Source organism: Podarcis melisellensis, assembly GCF_964234715.1.
Source record: "Podarcis melisellensis genome assembly, chromosome: 2".
Classification (NCBI taxonomy): Eukaryota; Metazoa; Chordata; class Lepidosauria; order Squamata; family Lacertidae; genus Podarcis; species Podarcis melisellensis.
In genome coordinates this window covers 51,328,423-51,348,787 of record NC_138529.1, presented here as the reverse complement: position 1 = coordinate 51,348,787, position 20,365 = coordinate 51,328,423, and the positions used below count along the sequence as shown (strand labels likewise).

Sequence of the window (20,365 nt, the reverse complement as noted above, 5' to 3'; positions counted from 1 at the left end):
GCCCGGTGCGGCCGGCCCCCCCTGCACCCCCCACGCTACGCCACTGCTCTCAGATGGTGGAGCAGAGCCTCAAGCCCGCACAGGAAGTTCTGGCACGGAAAGCGATGCAGTGTCAGTTCCATCTGCTCAGGAACGGAGAAGGTTAAAGCAGAGGGGGCAGAAACATCAGTTGAGAATGCCACGCCTCTTCTGCTGGAAAAGGGGTGGACGTAAATCACTCCAGGAATCTGAATCACAGGATTCGGACGTGTAATTATGTGTGCTGCTTGTACATATGTAAAATAAAGGCTGTATCTATGTATCTCTGAGTGAGCAGAAGCACTTCTTGCGAAGAGTATTCTCAAGCCATCGCACTAAGTGAGGGGGCAGGACTATATTTTGAAAAAGAAAAAAAGAATGAATTCCTATGCCCCACAAATAACCCAGAGATGCATTTTAAATAAAAGCACACATTCTACTCATGTAAAAACACTCTGATTCCCGGACAATTCGCGGGCCAAATTTAGAAGGTGAATGGGCTTAGTTTGCCTACCCATGTTCTAGAGGTTCCTCCAAAGCAGAATGCTTGCTTAGATAACTGAAGGGCCTCTGAATGAGAGTTTTAAAGGTAATTTCAGGAGCTGCCAGCATGGTGCCCTCCAATTGCTGCTAGAAGTCTACAACTTCTATCATCCTTCACCACTGGCTATGGTGGCTGATGGGAATTATAGTCCAGCAACAAGTGGAAGGTGCCATGTGGGCCACCTCTGTTCAATTTAAACACAGTCTGCTATTCAGTTGTATGGAAGCAATAGTCACATACCGTATATACTCATGTATAAGCCGACTTTTTCTGCACATTTTTTATGCTGAAAAAGCCCCCCTTGGCTTATACTTGAGTGAGGATCCCTTTCAGGCTGCTCCTTCCTCCTCCTCTGCCTTTGCCACTGTCAGTGGTGGTGTTGGAGGAATGAGCAGTCTTATTCCAAGTGGCTCAAAGATGAAATTGCATTCCAGCACCTAAAATGCAAAGTAAACATGCATTAGATTGTGCTCTAAGTTACCAGAGTCATCTGATTTCTTGCACAATCATCATCCATCCTACATACATTGTAGCAAAGCACTGAACCCCAAACTGCTGCTGTATCCGAGGACTGGATCCTGCAGATTAATTATCCTCCCAAACATTGTTCAGGATTGAAAGGGAGCAGAAATCATGTATTGAACAGCTAGCTACTAATTACACTTTCATGTTAAGCCTCCAAATCAAATTGGTACTCTGAACTTGTCTTCATTGTATAAACATCAGTAATTTCTGAGTTCAGTGCTAAATGCTCTAGGTAATAATTATCATCATATGTGGTTAAAATTAGTCAGACCTCATCACTGGCAAGTTCAAAGCAAGTTATTTTTCATAATTGTTTTCTGGCTGGGCTACTTCTGCTACTAAGGTTCAGAAGGAAGAATCAGGAAACAGAGTGAAGCTCCAGGACAGCTTTAACATTTGATATGAGGCTGTAATGGATCAACATCAAAAGGTTCTTTTTTCCTATTTGAAATGCTTTACCAAACATTTATCAGGCTGAGAACAGACTCTTTTGTGGAATAGTCAACAATTTTCTTGTTCCATCTATGGTTGGAAACATCACAAGAAGATCTTGACATTTAATAGGATGGCTTTTCTGCCTATGGTTTCAGCCAAAATCAAGATGGGAAGAATTAGGTGGATTTTTCCGAGCCTCAAAACGTTTCTTCATTCATATGATACAGTGACATGTTTCATACTTGTGTGCCGATAGCCCAGAATGAGATGCACAACTCATTCTATTATAATGTGTACAAGACCATAATGACAGTCTGTGGTGTTGCATAAGAGCAGCACAGGACAACCACTCTGGCCAACAGAACCCTACTTATAGTCTGGATTCCTCCAACAAAGAGAAAGGTTGAGAAGAAGCCATAACTCAGTGGTAGACCACATGCTCTGGATTGCAGAAGATGGCATGTTCCATCCCTTGCCTCTCCAATTAAAGCATTAGGTAGCAGGTGATATGAAAGACCACTGCAGGAGATCCCTCATTAAAATTTATTGTAACATGCACAGTGTACACATTTTACACAGTGTCAAAAGACTGTGTAGTGTGAGAAGTTTTTATGCAGTTGGACACATGGGATATAAGAAGGAGTTAGGTAGTTCCTTAAAAAGAATCGGAATAGTAGTAGTAGTAGTAGTAATAATAATAATAATAATAATAATAATAATAATAAATAAATAAATAAATTTTATTTATATCCCGCCCTCCCCAGCTGAAGCCGGGCTCAGGGTGGCTAACAACAATCAAATAATCAAACAATCAAATAATCCAACAAAAAGAACAAGAAATGCATGAGGAAAGATAAAAATAAATAGAAACTGAAGTTGAGCACTGGTTCCTTTCAAATATTCATAACACATACTAATAGTACATTATGAGACTACCTGACTAGTCAAAGGCCTTTATTGACTCATATTGAACGCCAATTAAACAGTTTGTGTAGGTATGCAGCCATTACACGCCACTACAAAACAAACAAAAGATTACACAGCTGTGCCATAGTCCTCTCACAGTATGCTGAACATGTTGATATTTGTTTTGAGGTTGGAAGGGCTTTGTGGGGAAAGGGAGTCTTCAGTACCCCACTATAGGTGAAGGAAGAAAGATAATTTAGTCCCCCAAATAATTGGGGGCATCCCCCTAGTCCTCCTTCGTTCCCCCAAGTCGCCTCTTTTTTCTTGTTCTTTCATTGTCCTGACTTCCCCCCTTTCTGTTGTTTCCTGCCTTCCTTCCCTTTTCTTTTTCTGTTAAATCTTATTTTCTTTCCCCTCTTTTATCTATGCCACAACTAGGAAATGGACACCAATAACTACACCGCAGTTGTTCTCTTTCATGTTCTCTTTCCCCAGTAGGTGGATCAGGTGTTCTTGATAAGCCAGTAAAGTTCTCCTTGAAGGACAACATAAGCTATATCTAAGATTGTATGATCCTGTTCACCCTACTTGTTTCCATACGATATAGGGTTTTGATTGACCAACCAGTACAGCATCTAGGTCCAAGCCAATGCCTATCTATTCATATCCTTGAGGATAGCTCCATTGATTCCGCAGAATGCCAAGTAGGTTGCAATCTATGGAGCGTAGTATTAAAAACATGAGAACATAAGAAGAACCCTGCTGAAAGGCACCAAAGGTCTATCTGGGTCATCATTCTTCTTCCCACAGTGGTTAACCATATACCTTCAGGAAACCCACAAACAGGACATGAGCCCAATAGCCCTGTTCTCCAGCAACTTGTGCTCAGAAGTAGGATGCCTGGGAGTGCTTCTGACCCTATAGCCATCCTCACTAGCAGCCAATGATAGCTGTATCCTCCATAAAGGTATTATTATTATTATTATTATTATTATTATTATTATTATTATTATTATTCCAAAATGTATGTTGAAACCACTACAACTGCTGAAATAAAAGCAAGAGTTGGTGCTAAAGTTATTGACGTGAGGCATAATTTCAGAGCAGTTATGGGGCTACTGGTCTTGAAACTAGCAATTTGAAGTTGTACATTGTAATTATATAAGTGAGAAAAGTGTTAGCCTTGAATGCCAAAAGTAATAATTTGATATTCAGGGCTGCACTGATTGCTACAGACTGTATCCCAAGGAATATAGTAGCAATTCCTGTTTAATCAAATTCAGAAGGGATTTTTTTTATATAATATATAAAAAATCAACCAATCATCTGTAATTAAGGTTTTTAATATGCAAGTCCTTTGATGTTGTGTCATCTTGGAAACATAAAACAAGCATTTGTCTCCTTTTTATAGAATCTGATGAATGAATCTGAAGGGAGGGTAGATCTCCAGAGAGATACGTTTAAAAGCATCTGGTGTTTTGACTTTTTAAAAAAGCAACAGTACTGGCAAGAAATCTTAAAACGGGTGCTTGTAGAAGTGAATTAATATGTCAGCAGCTCACATGTTGATGGGAAAGCTTTGACACATTTGGAAGATCCCTTTATTTTTTCCCCAGTTCCAGCTTTCATGCTTGTAAGAATTTCCCCAGGACATTTTAATTAATTCTGATTAGCAACACCCCCTTAGGAGCTAGTATGTGTCATTAAATCAGTCTCACAAGGACATAGAACAACAACTATTGTTCTTCTGCTGAGAAGCCTCTCCTAGTAGGGGTTCGGTATCTGGGGTTCTCCAACTCCATGTAGCGAGGAAGTCCCAGAAGTTTTTATTCCTGTACCGTTCGCCCCCACCTCCAAAATTATTTTTATCGCTTCAAACCCTTTATGATCCAACAGCGGCAGGGGAGTCTTGCCATTGGGGCCCTTTTTGAGGTGGGGCCCTCAACAGAGGCCCCATCCTGCTGACTCTTGATGATAGCACTGCATGCATTGTCTCCCTTGTCTTGGCAGAAGATTCTGTCTCGTTCTCTCTTTGTTCCCCTCCTTTCTCTTTCCACAAGCATCTTTGTTTTCTGTTCCACTACATACAGTGTTTTCTGTTCTACATGTTCAGCAAAATCATGTCAAAGGCTCCTTCTGGGATTTGACCGTTTCAATCTGAAGTTGAGAAAGGTCATTTTTAAAATGTTTCCCCGCATTACAAAACACTTTATCAACATAGAAAACTGGGGGGGGGGGGGAGAAAACACATCTCCAATGTCTGTCTGTCTATCGATCAATCAATCGATCTATCTATCTATCTATCTATCTATCTATCTATCATCTATTAAAAATAAGGAGCTGTGGCTGGGTTAAAAGAAAAGATTAAAAGGAAGAAGAAACCCGCAACAGTGATTGTACAAAATAGATCGAAACAATTAAGATTTGTTAAAAATAATAATCAGTACAAAAAAGTAAGATACGATTGATTACAGCATTGACAAAAAAAATCATACATTTGCAAGGAAACGATCTCTCAGAAGGTAATCAAAGTTGTCCAGTACCTTCAAAACATATTCCATTTTTTCTCTTCCTCCCATCTTTTCATATATGTTTTACCGATTTTGCTACAAGTGCGCCATGATTCCACATTTTTTCCTAGTCATTCCCTTCCAGGTGGTATTATGGAAGCCTCCAGTATTTTACATGAAGAACCCTAGCATCTGTGACCATACAGGATGTTAAATTCTTAAAAAGAAATATTTGTAAATATAACAAAAAAGAAAGGGAAAAACTTTTGCCAGGAGACATGGGAAATAAAAATATTTCATCAGTCCTAATTTAAATATATATAGATTAATTTATGCAGACTATATATCCAAATAGGTCTCCATTTGAGATTGACTACTATAAACAGAAATGACAATGACATCGTCAAACCAGAGTAGTAGTTGGTGGGTGTTTGTCCTTCCAACCTTGTAATAGAGGTCTCTTACCCATCACAAGAGCTCGCAAAGACCATTTTTGCTGTCCATCGATTAGTCCCCACACCACAGGAATATAATTTAAGAGTGCATGAACATCAGCACATATCAAGGATTTGTCTAAACCAAGTTAATATGAACAATAATTTATTGCCTGAAAGATGACACCACGGAACATGCCAGCATCGTGTGCCTCAAAAAGGTGCTTTTACGACACCAGTATTGATCTGAACCAGTCAATTGCTTCCTATAAAGACATTCTGTCATTTTGTTGGCTTTTATCATTTATATGTCAGAAAGAAGAATAGTAGCTGTAGTGGAATGAATATAAGACCTCAAGATCTTCACTAATACTCTTCTAATTTCTCCCCCAAAACGTGGACAATCCCACAATATATGAGAAGGGGAAAATGTAGTATAACAATCATATTCAAAGAAATGTTGTGTACATTAGGTTGTAGCCAATGCTAGTCCTACTCAGATTAGACCTATTGACCTTAATAAACATTATTAATTAAGGCTTATTCATTCCAGTGGGTCTACTTTGAGTAAAACAAAGTTGGATGCAATCCATTGTTGCACAAACTCTCCCAGCTGGCATGGGAATGTTATCTACTATGCCTTGAGCCCATCAAACCCTTTTACAGTTTACTTGCTCCATTTTGGAGCCATGTTCTAAAAGCAATGTGTAGGTTTTAGAAAGAATATGTTTATTATTATTTAACAATATTTTCCTCAGAACTATTCTCTCAACTGAACATTAAATTTTACCCAAGGCAGTCAGGTGTGTCAAGTGCATTCTAATCTGAAAATATTTGGGTTAAACCCAACCCAAAGTTGGTTGGGTTTAATTCATTTCATTTATTTTTCAGTATTATTATATCATGCAACCTTTTTTCCTTGTATCAGCTGGGATTATTTCAATGTACTAATTTTATATATCAAGAGAACGGTTGCTGTTTTTGTTTGTTTGTTTAATAACTCCCTTTATGGTTTGAAGTAACCAGTAACCTCTACTGCCTTTCTATGTCTACTCGAAGTTAATTCCCATTAAGTTCAATATGACTTGTTCCCATGTAAGTGTGCGCAGGGTTGGTGTATTAATGATCTTTATCAGTAGCTGCATTTTTCAAAATGTGTCTGTTGACAACACAACTTTTCTTGACATCAGCCCAGATCTACTTATCTACCATTTCCTCGTAGAAATCCCCCGCTTGCAATATTTATGAAATCATGCTGGCACTCAAACATGTCGGGTGGGGGTGGAAATGACTGTACAATAAGGGACTTTTTATCGTTTGAAAAATACAACTCTATTCCCTGGAAGCAAGCCAGGCTTAATGTGCAATGTTCTTCTGTCATGTTATAATTAGAACTTACACATACACTGAAGTTTAATTTCCAGAGTTTTATTGGAGTGGTGGAAGGAACAGTGGGTGGGTGGGAATCAAACAAATTCTGTAGTTTTTCATGTTCAAAGCATTTCATGGGAGGTGGTTGTAGAAGAGACAGAAAACCCATTAGTCGTTAATAAGACTCGAGAGCAGATTTATTAGGTATTACTTATGCATTTTCCCCTTGCTCATGACTCAAATGCACAGACATTCTGAGGGCTTCTTCTCTTTCTCTTCTCTTCTCTTCTCTTCTCTTCTCTTCTCTTCTCTTCTCTTCTCTTCTCTTCTCTTCTCTTTCTCTTCCACATTCACTATTACATTGTTTGGGGTAAGCTTGGTCTGAGGACATATGACATGATTCAGCCACCCTGCTGAAGCTAAGCAGGTCTGGGCCTAGTTGGTGCTAGATGGAAGACAGCCTCAGAAACCCCATGGATGTTGCCCTGGGCTCCATGATGGAAGAACAACAGGGTATAATAAGTGGGCAAGTGCTTATTCGGTTTTTAGAAGGTGCCTTCCTCACCTGCGCACCCAATGCAGGCAAACTGGTGGCGCTACTCTAAGCCTGCCTCAGACACAAGATTCCTCCACTGAGATTTTAGACTACAGTGGTACCTCGGGTTAAGTACTTAATTTGTTCCTGAGGTCCGTACTTAACCTGAAACTGTTCTTAACCTGAAGCACCACTTTAGCTAATGGGGCCTGCTGCTGCTGTGTCCCTGCTGCACAATTTCTCATCCTGAAGCAAAGTTCTTAACCTGAAGCACTATTTCTGGGTTAGCGGAGTCTGTAACCTGAAGCGTTTGTAACCCGAGGTACCACTGTATATGAATCAGTTTGATAACAAGTCAGATTATTAGAGTATCTATTCTAGCCCAATATTGACTTTCTTTGCTATAGAAACAGAGGTCCTGTTTTAATAAAAAATGGTCATGATCGAGACCCTTCTTTCTGTCTCACTATCACATTTAGTAAGTACTTAAGTAAGGTCCTGCTCAGTGACTGACCTAGGTCTCTGGAACTCTTTTCTGAGAGAGGTCTGGCTTTCCATATTTCCAACGATCTTCTGCCAGAAAGCAAATTTATTTTTTTATTTAGACAGAACTTTGGTCTTCTTTTAGCTATTGTAACTATGTTGCTGTCACTTAAATGGTTGTTGCATTTGTTGGTTTTATTTATTTGTTCTGCCTGCCTTGTTTTTAAGCTTTGGTTCTTATTTTGCAGTGGACCTTGGACAACGTTTGATGGATATGTGGGGTACAAATTTAACACATACACATAAATTTTATGAAATTGTTCAAAGTCTGGATTCCAGTTTTGCCTCTTTAAGAACAACTATCCTTCTCATCCTTTTCTTCTCCCTTGTTTATTGGCAATAAGACATTTAATTTATTTGACTGATATGCAATGCAACCCTGTGTTTGTTTACTCATAAGGAAATCCTGTTGAATTCAATGGAGCTTATTTTCAAGAAAGTGTGCACAAAACTTCAACTGGCTACTCAGCTCAGCTGTCTGACCTCATGCTTCCTACCGACCGTTTCAGAATGAAACAGCCATAATCACACTGTTGGTGTTGTTGTTGTTGTTGTTGTTGTTGTTGTTATGTGTGTGTGTACACACTTATAGTTCTCTTTCAAGGAAGCCAAGGCAATGTACATGTGGTTCATTCATTGCGTTCCACCAGGATTTCTGCTCAGCAAACAAGGAAATACAGCTGATACAAAATTAACAATTAAAATTACTGCCTCTTCTATTTAGAGATGATGTTGAAGCCAAAAAGGCTGTTAAAGTGTGATACTTCATTATAAAAGTAAAAATGCATAATTATCTGATTTTTCTCTGATCTTGAGTTGATACTTTATTCTTTCTGGATATAAATATAATTAGAGAGATAAATTGCCTGTGGTTTTCTTCCCTTCTTCCCTCCCTCTTCAACAACTCAGGACTCCAGAAGCATTTTCAAAGTTTAAATGTGCTTTGTTTTGCTTGCCGTATCTTTTCTGCTGTAGCTTGAAAGCTCTTGATCTAAACAGCTAATGTTCCAAAGTTTCTTTCTGCACAAGTGACAACTAGTTGGGAGAGATCCATGTGATGGGCCTCATTCACAGCATTTCTGTGTTCAGATGATGTTGTCAAGTGCAGGGCAAGATTTAGGTTTGATGAGGCCCTAAGCTACTGAAGGTAATGAGGCCCTTTATACGTCCAGCTGTCCTTTGTCAACAACAAATTGTCGCTGTTTTTCATGTTGAATTTTTGCTATATGGTAATTTATGGACCTAATAGGTATCTAAAGCCATTTGCACATAACAAAATATGTATTTTATCCAAGTAATTTGTGTTTTATCTTATATTTTGGAAATATACATTCAGGTTTTTTTCCTTTAAATTTTTTGGGGTCCCCAAGAGAGTGGGGTCCTAAGCTATAGCTTGTTTAGCTTATACATAAATTTGGCACTGGACAAGTGTAAATGGGCAAGGTCTGTAATAAACTGGCAATATTGGCAATGTATACCCTCCTGTTCAGATTCAGATTGCAATATTGACAATGTATACCCTCCTGTTCAGATTCAGCAAGTGGATGTGATGGGTTACAAAGTCAACTCCAAAACTAGTATGAAGAGTTTCTCACAATTGCTTTCAACTTCCAGTGGAGTTGCTATCACTTTCCATTTAACCAAGGAAGAAGCCAGACCTGAAATAAAGCACATCTGGATGGTGTACATGAAAACTTGGAGATGTGGGGCAAACTAACATCCATTTAAAGAGCACTCTTCTAGCATGCAGTATTTCAGAGAAAAAACATTTCTTAATTTTTGAAATCCACACACATATTTACATGGCATTTCAGAATGGAGAACAACTAAAAATGTGCAGATCAATTCATTATTTCAACAGTTATCTGTTAGAAAAAGTTACGGGTAGCTTTAAGATCCATACCAAAAATCATCTCTGACCTGTGAATCCCCAAGTCAACATCTTGAAACCAAATGTCTGCCTCAGCAGAGACCGCCAAAAGACAAGAACTTCCTCCTCCAGCTTCATTTAGCTATTCCTCACCATAGTCTTTGATGCTTGGGAATGGTAGATGACCTTAAAATGTATGGCTTCATGTGCCAATTCTGACCCGGTTCCAATGGCTAGGTGGGAAATAGAATAAAATTTCTCAGGAGCTAAAATGCAGTTAACAATGTAGGTGTCAAAACCCATTTCCTATATAAGACAAATTCCAACAGGATCTCTTGGATATTACTTCAAAGCACTGAATCAACCATCATAGATAAGTGGAGGGTGATTGCGCCCCACAAGAAGTTCATTAAACATTTGACAAACACACCTCAAAGTCATCAAACAAGTGAGATCCCAGACAAAAGGAAGGTTAGTAATTAAAGTAAACCTCTGCCCCTCAAGGATTTGTCATTGAACAGAGAATTCTTTTTTTTAAAAAGGGCTGTTGTTCAAAGCAAATAAGGGTAGGGTTATGTTGCCCCCCCCCAAAAAAAGAATAGTGCTCCCTTTGGTGGGGAGAGTCCAACACCTTTCACTGTGAGATTGCAATCTGTTCCCCCTGCCGCCTCTGGCTGCCAGCACATATTGCCACAGTGCTTGTTAAGGGAGGGGTCATGTTGTGCATCAAATTGTGAATGCCCCCTTCAAAGCGGCTTGCTACAGTGCAATACACCCCTTCTCTTGACAACCTTCAAAAGATGGGGAGCTTTCCAATCTGCATGTTGCTGCAGAGTGCCTCCTCAAACTGGCTGCTGGCAAAAGCGGCGGTGGGAGAAATGTGCCACGCATATTGGGGCCGATTGTCTCCTCCCAAGCGGTGCCAACCATTTGAAAGGAGGTGAACATTATTAATGTTTGGTCTTTCTTCACATGCAGCCCAAATAGGGATTGAAACGAAGTCCTCCTAAAGAAGACTAACCTTATGTTCTTCTAGCTAAGTGTTCTCCTGTAGAGAACAATCACTCGTCTTAAGTTAAACGCAGCCAAGGAGTGAGATAGGAGGGTTCTTAATTGTGCAGCGCAAGGCTATTCTCTATTTATTTATTTATTTCTTTGATGTCAGTTTTCACATCCCACACACATGTAAATTCAAAGATTTACAATTAATTATATCATGCTTAAAATATAGACAATTAATCATACCAGGATTAGTACATCCATAGTTACAGCTTCATTTATGTTTATGTTGATTCCATTGCAAAAGGAATGGCATTCCTCTCTCCACATCGAAAAATCTCTTGTTGGTTGTATCCTTGTCTCACCAAACTGTTTGTAACTTGTGGTTTCATTTGCTCTTATTATGTCCCATCTTATTTTCTTCTAGATGTCTGGTACAGAACAGAATATGTGGCACCTGCAACAAAATGTTGCAGCTTCAAGTGTTGTTCAGGATTCCAATCACTCTCAGCCCTACAGTCAGCATTCCATGGGCACCAAGTGTGGTTAGAATCCTTTGGGATGTCTTGGAGGTCCCCCCGCCATTGAGGGGTTTTTAAATTATTATTTCTGCAGCAAATCCAGAGCCTTCCCTCACCGCAGCCCTGCCTACCCCATCCTGGTCTGAGCAAGTAGCAGCACCACCACAGCTGGAGGAGTGGTGCCTCAGCAGTACCCCACCTCATGTGTCATGTCTGGGCAAAAATTAGGTTTTCCCCAAGCCTGCTGATATTTCTTAAGGTGCCGTTTTGACTACATTATCGTGCCATGATGGCTACATCATGGCACCATTTTGATTACATTAGCGCTAACAGCCTGAGCAATAAGAATAGAGCAAATGACGATGGATAGGACAGGATACCTTTGAGAACTAGTTCACACATGCATGTACACCCTTGATTGTTCTATACTTTACTCCTGATGGTAGCAGAACGTGTGATTTGGCTCCACTGAAAATCTTTGCACCTGCCATGGCATGAAAGTTCTGTCTGCTGTGTTAAATCTCTGATGGACCCTTCATATATATACAGCTTATATACATGCATTGATGCTGCCATCATGCACACAGATCTATTTTTACCACCAACCTCCTCTCGCCACCTACAACCCTTTTGTGCGCAAATAGCTACAATCACAAGAGTGGCATATACAGGGGAGGGACTGGACTGGGCACACAATGTTCTTCTGTGTACAATCACATTGTTCCATAGAGTAAAAAAACAAACCACAACAGTGCAAGTTTTGAGTCTTGCCGATTGCATTCTTCATGCTTCAGCCGTTGCTTCCTAGCTTGGGGTAAGGGTGGGGGGTGGGGAGAGAAACAGATGTGTCTCACTAAAAAGAAAGGGGTGGGGTGGGGTGGAAAACCTTCCCAACTTTCAGTGCACATGGACCTTTCATTTTATGAAAACAGTCAAGCTGCAACCACAAGATTTCACAGATAAGAGAAAAAATGTGGATTGTACTTAATTCAATATTATAAAGAAATACTCTTATGGGGAGACGGCAAGCTGAGCCAAAGCCAGACCAAGACTGCTGACTGATCTGAAAAATGTGAATATTTTTCACACTGGGACACCACATCTCATAATGCTCCATGTGTGCTATAGTATATAATTATGAAATGTTTGCATTAAGTAACTTGGGTGCCTAAATACAGATGTTCCTTATTGACATTAATTGGACATGACATATCTTTGGCCTGCTTTATAGCAGTCATCAAAGCATGCATTTCCATTTTGCCATATATATTCTAAAGGAGCTCTGTTCCATATCGACCTTATTAACAGTGAAAAACATTAGTGCCGCAGCTATCTGTCATATATTTCAGTTAAAAATGCAATTGGTTCACTTTGAAGAGGGCATTTGTTGGGAATTGACCGCAAACATTAATATTTGTTTCTTTCCCCCCAGAAACTTTTCCTCTCTCTCTCTCTCTCTCTTTTACTAGGTATCTTGATGCTTATTATTGCTTAATTATTTTTACTGTTCACAATAAAAAAAACCATGAAAGCATCATGTCTCCCTAACTGCAGAGACTTCAATGGCATTTTGTTAAACATTTCAGTAGTAATAGCTACCTTTAGGGTGATCTGGGTCTGGTTCATAAGTTGATCCTCTGGTCAGAAAAGGAGGGGGCATAATTTTTCCCAACTCCCCACACCATTCCCAAGGATTGCCCAACCCCCAGGACCAGGTTTTTGATGGTTGCAATGGGCTGCTAGGGGAAAGGGGAGGCAGAAGCCCCCATGCTACATCCTTGAATTTGATTCCATTTGCAGAAGGAAAGTTAGGACCTAAGGCTATGAGTTGGGTCTACTTGCATCTAGTTCTCATTGAAATCCATGGGGCTTAAGTGATGGCTGACTTTTCCCACTGATGTCAATGGGATTCATGAGCAACTGACTTAGAGCACAGAATAAGTTGCATTGACTTCAGTGAGGTGTCTATTTCCCCAGGTATAGGATTGCAGTCTTAGGGCAGGAGTCTCTCTAGTGGACTTCTGCACATGGACTTCTGCTAGTGCAAAAGTCCATGTGGGATCTGAAATTTCCTTGGGGAGGGGGGCATGAGAGAACCCCCAGAACAGTGTGCTGGAGGGGGGAGGGAGAGCTCCATCTGGCAAGTGGAAAAAACTTGCCATAGTGCTATGCTGAATTCCACCTAGTCTGTATCCAATCCAATTCAATCCAACTCTGCATTTTCATTTTAGAATTACACTGGCATAGTACAAAATGCAATTTTTGGCAAAGTCACGCAGAACTGTTATGATGTTAGCTTCTATGGCAATCTAGTCAGCCCAGCTCCAAACCTGGTCAATCAGTTCATTTAACATTAAACTGAGGCAGCAGCTTTGGATGAATCCAGTTCAAAAGCACGAGTAGTGGTGAAACTGAGATCTGGAAATAAAGTGCAGTGGTTCAGAAGGCAGGGATTTCTCAGTGGTGGCACCATGTTTATGCAACTCCCAGTACAGATCTGGATGTACTCCATATTATATTTCTTTGGCATCTGCTTAATACTATTTATTTTCACAGGGCTCCAGGGTCTAGCAGGAGTGGCCCTATTTATCTAAGTGCATCACTGATTGCCATATGCTACTGTTACTTTATTGCAAAAAAATGGCTTTAATTTCGCTTTGTGGAATGCAATGACCCTATTTTCATTAGAGAAATGTTGGAGGGTATGGAATATCACAGCAACCAAAATGGCTTCCATGCTCTCATGGGAAAAAATGGGATGCCTCGTTTTAGGGGGGGACATCCCGGGGTATGTTATTGTAAAGATTACAGTTAAATAATGCATGGGAAGCCCTTTGGACACTTGAAAGCACTATACACATGTTAAGTATTATTATTAACTTTACAAGTCACAGAGCTGCTTCGTAGACGGTGCCTACCTTGATGTGCTTTTTTTATTAAACCAAATAACTTATATTTCATATACTTTTATACTGCATGCAGCAAAGCAAGGAAGCACCTATTCAATCAGCTAGGTAGGTGTTTTAATACATGCATTCCTTGCCTTCTGCCTAACTAAGCTCCTCAAAGCGACTTAGCAAAGTGTGCCTGTTGCTCTTACATTAATTAACCTGGTCTGCTTTGCTGCTCTTCAGCAGCCTCAGGGGGGCTGGTTGTTCATCAGGCAGTCAGCGATGACTCTGCCCTCCTGACGCCCCTAGAAAACGGCAAAAGCCAGGCAGCTACCTGCTGTCCCTTCATCAGCAGCTTTGAAACGGCAGGCCCTGGGGATCAATGAGCAGCTTTCCAGCGCCTGCTGCGAATGAGGCAAACTTGAAGTAATTGAGAAGGGTTGAAATCCAGACACATTCTTTGAGCAGATCCAAAGGGCTGCACATACCAAATACGACGTCTGCTCATTTCTATTTTATTTTATTCAGATAAATGTAACCCTCTTTGCAGTACAGAGGGCTCCAAATGTCTAATAAAAATAACCCTTAAGTTGCATTTGACCTCCGCTATTCCATATTTCATACTGCTTTTTTTTTTTTTTAAAAAAAACCACTCCTAATATTTTTCAAAGGGCTTTGCTATCCACGGGGCTGTGGGGTGGGGGCTTGGGGGAGCGAGCTGCTGCTGTTCAAATGAAAAAAGGTCAAAACACCCGGCTGGCTGTGTGTGTGAAACGGAGTCACCCGCTTCCCTGAAATGTGGCAACAATTTATATATCTAAAAAGTTTATTTTTACAATGTTCTTGGTGGAGGAGAATCATCTGGAGGACGTTTTTAAAACAAATCCTAATTTTGAAAGCGTAAGAATCTTTGGGGATGAAATATGGATGTGCTCATTTGTTCCAAAACTGTTTCTCCCTCCCGCATGTTTAATAAATGGCAAGATATTGTGGCTTGGTGTTTTCAGACTCATGCTTGCGTGATGTGCCCTTGAGGGCATCGGCTCAAATCCTTCTGCTGTGATAAGGGGGAGCTGATGGTTGGGAGTAAGGGGAGGGGCTATAGCTCAGTGGAGGAACAAATGTGTTGCATGCAGAAGGTCCTGGGTTTAATTTTAATTTTCAGTTTAAAAGAGTCTCGGGTAGTAAGACTAGCAGCTATGACTTCCTGATGCCTTGTCAGTCAGAGCACCTATATACTAAGACCAACAGACCAGTGGACTGACTCAAAGTGGCCAATTTCTGCTGGACATAGAATAAGAGCCTGTTCAGTGTAGTGCTTAGAGTGTTGGACTAGGACCTGGGAGACCAGGGTTCTAATCTCCAGTCAGCTATGACACTCAGTGGGTGACCTTCAGCCAGAACTTCCCCTCAGCCTAGCAAACCTCACTGAATTGTGAGGATAAAATCAGAAGACAGAAAACCATGTATGGTACGTTGAGCTCCTTGGAGGAAAGGTAGGATAGAGCTGTAATAATAATAATAATAATAATAATAACAATAACAACAACATTTGGCATTAAGGTGGAAATGAACAGGTTACCTGCAAAGGAGGAAGAAAATTCTCCACACGCTTCCTTGTTTTCTTCTCAGAAAGATATCCAGGAATTGCTTGCAGCTCCTTCTTCCTAAACTTGCCTGGATAGGAAAACTGGCTCCAAGTATTCAGTCTCAGGCTTTGTAGATGTTTCTTCGTCAAATCACCTTCACAGCGAACATTTCCATAGCCGCCTCCAATGCTCTGAGGTACCAAAGGAAGGTTATTCAGCAAGGTTATTTGATAATCTCCCAGGCGATATTTGCAACAATTCCCCTGGATGCATTCTTTCCCCTCAATAGATCTCCTGGGAGAAAAGAGTGTCTCCAGATAAGCTTGATGGTAATGGAGTCGAACAATGTCCCTGAGGTCATGATAATAACAATAATAATAAAAGCTGTGGCTTTGGAGTCCAAAATCTGCTTCCTTGAATAAATAAGCTGCCTTTGCCCATCTGAGAATGAATTTTGCCAGGGAAATTTCTACAGTTTAAGCATATCTACCTTCTCTTCTGAACACAGTATTTGGCTTAGCTCTGCTTTAACATCCTGTTTCGCCTCGAAACAAACACTACTGTGTTGGCTCAGGCCTTCCCTCCCCGTCCAACAGTGAAGGCGGCAGGATGGGAATGGCTTTTGTTTTGGAAAGTCATGCTTTCACAGTACGTTGGGAAAGCAGCCCGAGAGCAAGCGATCCATTGGATCCTACGAAAACGACGGCCGTGTAATTCAATTCCATAATGCCGCGAGTTGTCTCTGTATCCCCTTAACAGACTTGGCAGAATGAGGACAATACCACAAGGGCCTCCAGGTCACTATCTGTGTGAATCATAAAGGATTATGCCAAAACCTTGTCTAAAGAATAAGTCTTGGAAACAATTACTCAAGAGTTCCAGATGTTAAAATATCTGGGTGTGTTTGCTTTGTGTGTCAGTTCTCTGAGGTTTTTTAAGGTGAAATGCATTTAAATAATGGGAAGATAGGAAGCTGGCCTCATTTAACGAATTCTCCTGTTTGTTGATACTTTATTTGAGTGAATACAGCCTTAGCATATTTCTGGAGTATGATGTTGTAACTTGTAACGAAGAGCAGCAGCGTCTTCAAATGTACTTGTTGGCTTTCAGAGAAAGTGAGAAGCGCAGTGACATAATACCAAAGACTGAAATACAAACTAAGCCCACATGTGCAAATGTACAGTGGCTACGAATACATCCCTCAAGAGTGAAGCAGGACTTTTCCTCCTGGCACTTGTAAGAAACACATCCGAGAGGTGAGGGAAGGGGAAGAAGGAGAGATGATATTGTCCTGTTCCTGGTTGCTTAGAGATGGGTGGATCTGTCAGTTTCAGTTTCTCATGGTTTCTATCTTCATTTTAGTTGTCCACATTTCCACAGAAGTTTGCTGATTTTTGAAGAAGTCCTTGTGAAAATTCACCAGCATTGTAGGTGTGAATTTGTTCCAATATGTATGCATTTTCACTAATATATGCATTTGTTGTTTTTGTTGTTGTTTTGCACACATTGCGTGGCTAAAGAACTATAAAATTCAGATAAGTGTGGATTTTGAAAGATAGCTTTGTTTTGGTTCTTGTGATGTTTTGGAAAGTGCAAATTACTTTACCTTTACATGGGAAATAAATACACCCCCACCCTATTTCTACTCTTGTTGCGGTATATAAACTGACACCACTGGTGTTCCCAGATGGGTTAATTGTTTTGAGAGGAAAGCGGGCAGAGGTGGGTGCTTTGATAAGATCATATGGCCTTAGAAAACAATTATTTGCAGTTGGGGGGGGGGGACAACTCAGATCACTGCCAAGTCAAAAGGCGACAAGCTCACCCACCCAGAATTCAAAGCTGCCATTCTTGATGAAGCATGTGCAACTAACTGAGAGCACAAAATAACCTTGAATTTAACAATGGTAATCCAAGTGGGCCATTCCAAGAAATGAAAATGAGAATGGACTGATGCGATGAGCCTGACCATACTATGATCAAACTTTCCTTCTTTTTAAATTGCTTTTAGTCAAAATTATTTTTTTTATTTGTTAATAAAAAAGTTGCAAACAAAACAGAAAGAAAGAAAACAAAAAATAAAAAATGTAAGCCATAAAGCGTTACAGGACAAAAGTTCAAAAATGTGGCATTCCACTTTCCTTCTCCTGTTTGGTTTTAGAAAAAAGTAAAAAAAGTGCTTTAATACAGAAATGCACATAATATTGTATATTGTCATGCACATCTATATATAGAGAGAACACTGAAATCTGTAGAACATTGTGGAACACAGTTAAATGTGAATAACCAGTATGAATGGTGTCCCACCAAGTTGACTTGCAATGTAAACAAAGGGATAAGTCAGAAATCAACTGATGTTACTTTTTAGGATTTTGAAATAATCACATTGATATACTATGAATGCTTCTTAATAATGAAAACTCCAAGTGAAAAGTAATGTAGCAACTAATAATGACTTGTGTGTTACTAAAACTGACAAAATCTGGCACTTTCTGAATGAGATTTAGCTCCAGTTCAAACCTAGATTATTTATTCAAATTTTTCAAAATGCCACATGTTGACACTCATCTGCCTTGGGAGACAATGGAAGAATTCGCCACTGGGGGTGAAGTCAAACCATTGGAGAGTTACAGTGTCTGCTGCAGCTGTAGAGACCAATATGGGAGAGACGTGTTTTATTACAGGTGGGGCAGGTGAAGGCATCTGGTTTTGCTGCTACAGGTGCACAATCAGGACATTTTTCAAGCTGCAATTCCCTGGAACTCAGTACTGACACCTCTCAGGCAGGTGTTATTTCTATTGTAAGAAAACAAGGGAGGTGGTCTTGGTCACTGCTGTGGATACATGACCTGTTGTCTGTCTCCAGGCAATGTGTTCATGTGCAAGGTTTCCCACATGGCAAGGTTAATGTTGCCAGCCTTCATGTTACATTTGCAGACATCTTATTGATAAGTAGGAAATGTATATTCCGTGCTGCAATGGGCAAATCCATAGACTTCCAGCTTTTCTGTTTATGACCTTGTTGCATTCTTTTTGAATCCCTGCTCCAGAGGGACATGGTGATATCACAGCACTACATGAATACAGTGCCTTCCCTGTACTCACACATTTATCGCAAGGCCCAGTGGAGCCTCTGAACTGGGATTGCATTATTTACCCACCCACAAGATCTGAGTACATGTTCAGACCCAGGGAGCAAATCCTCTCCAACTGGAAGCCCAGAATTTGGTACATATTCTGTTTGGGGAGATGTCTGGAGGCATCTCCAGTCAAACAGACCCCTTCAATTAGTATGCTATGCCTTCTGCTTCAAGGAAGTATCATGCCCTGTTCACCTTGCTTGATTTTGCCCAGAAAGGAAATTTACCTAAGTATAGTCTAGATTGGAGGTGCCAAAGAACAGGAAAAACAATGTACATGAATTATGAGCAAGATAAACGAGACCTACTGCTTTGAGAATGAATCAATATTGTAATTAAAACATCAAAGGCAGTTCAAATAAATCTGAGCTCTGTTTAGAAAGCAGATGCCAGGAACATCTTTTCCATTTTCGTGGTGTTCTCAGTTTGCTTTGTACACACCCATCACAGAGTGTCAATGCCCTGAAATTACCCAGCGTAAAGAGGGTATAGTGCATTTTGCTGCTGCTGCTACCACTGCCACCGCCACCCAAGGCCAGCTATGTTTCAAGTGTCTCATAAAACACAGAAGAAAAGAAACATGATAAATTAGGCATCCATCCCAAGTGGATGTTTTTCTATCCAAATTCAACCCCTAAAGGAATGTTACGCATAGGTAAACAAAGGAAGAGAAAGGGTGGGGATATGTTAGAATGTAACAGAACGCAAATTGCAAGTTATAAATGAAATCAAGTCACAACAACTTTGCCATTAACCATTTCCATATTTGGTGTGCTCTACAGTATCCAAATTTACCTTGTGGGTGAATCTACGGCTGTTGCAGCAGAATTTATCCAAGGTCTACCATTCACTTATTGTATCAAAAGTTGCAAACTCAAGATGAGGTTGATGTGAATAGCCAACACAAGGGTGGGATGAATGACCAGTAAAAAAAAAACCTAAAAATTGCTGGATCATTAGGAAGCTCAAGAATGTCTTCTCTGATAAAAAGGGAAGTATGCTTTGTCATAAATAGCTGCAAAGTGCTCTGTGTCCAAATCACAACTCAGAAAGAAAACAGGAAATTGTTTCATAGCCCTTCCCAAGGCAACCCACCAAGTGGCCAGGAGGCGAGGACTGGCGGAAAGTTGTTGGACAGAGCTCTGTGTGCTCTGAGACCTGCCTTAGCATCAGCTCGTGTACTTTCCTTGGGTGGAATGTAGGATGCTGAAGTAAGAGTTACCTCACAGTCCTGTTGGATCTTGTCTTGTGCACAGAATGCAAGCAGGCGCCATATTTCCAGGCAGCAAAAATATCATTGGCCAGCCCTGCAGGTGTCTATATGTTACTTTCCCACAAAAGTTGACAGTTAGCTGCCAAAGAGTTTGGCCCTAATTCACACAATCCACAACACAACTGAGCTCAAGCCATGTGTTTTTTTAATCACTGTATTCCCTCAAAGTCAACAGAACAAGGAAATAGAATTATCAGCAGCCATAATTACAACAACAACAACGTTATACTCCATATATTATTATGTAGTAGCATTAACAAC

General features: G+C 40.3%; 2 long non-coding RNA genes across 3 annotated transcripts in view; one reads left to right on the top strand and one right to left on the bottom strand.

The window, feature by feature from the left end:
* Positions 1-9,573: 9,573 nt before the first annotated feature.
* On the bottom strand, positions 9,574-16,586 carry LOC309363732. Its single transcript, XR_014165555.1, has 2 exons — positions 15,685-16,586; positions 9,574-11,147 (listed from the first exon to the last, which is right to left on the bottom strand). It is a non-coding gene; the product is annotated as an uncharacterized lncRNA (long non-coding RNA).
* Positions 16,587-16,636: 50 nt separating this feature from the next.
* The window catches only part of LOC309363739, a 50,876-nt gene continuing 47,147 nt past the window's right edge, over positions 16,637-20,365 (top strand). For both annotated transcript variants that reach the window (XR_014165566.1, XR_014165567.1), the window contains exons 1-2: positions 16,637-16,947; positions 17,054-17,118. This is a non-coding gene — a long non-coding RNA (uncharacterized lncRNA). The remainder of the gene's footprint in view (positions 16,948-17,053; positions 17,119-20,365) is intronic.